This window comes from Lolium rigidum, chromosome 5 (genome assembly GCF_022539505.1).
Source record: "Lolium rigidum isolate FL_2022 chromosome 5, APGP_CSIRO_Lrig_0.1, whole genome shotgun sequence".
NCBI lineage: Eukaryota > Viridiplantae > Streptophyta > Magnoliopsida > Poales > Poaceae > Lolium > Lolium rigidum.
Window position 1 is genome coordinate 245,995,784 of NC_061512.1, and position 489 is coordinate 245,996,272.

Sequence of the window (489 nt, forward strand, 5' to 3'; positions counted from 1 at the left end):
TCAGTATGCTGGCTGGCGTGGTGCCAACAATATTTTTTTTTGGCTTACACTTGTTTGCACCACGTACGCATATCCCCGATTCACGAATACATGACCATATAGCAGCTTGACATTGTTGTAAATCATCCAGTACACTAGTACAAAATCTTCACAACAAGTAACAAGCCTCTACATCGTTGCAGTTGTAGATGTAATTTAGGTTGGCCATCCTCTCCTGACCTTGTTGTAACATAGGAGCATACATGACAGGAGGAAAAGTAGCATGCCTAACTTCTCTCTTGTGCACCATCATAATCCAGACTTGTATGCAAATGATGAGTGCTGTCGCGTGATGCACACGCTGGAGCCGGTCGGTCTACTCAAACAAGATCTAGCATTACGAATGGTCTTATCGAACCCAACTAGTTCTACCAACATTAATCTAACACTATAGTAGAGCACAGGAGTTCCCCTTACCTCCGTCATGGCAGACGATGGAGACGGCAGGAA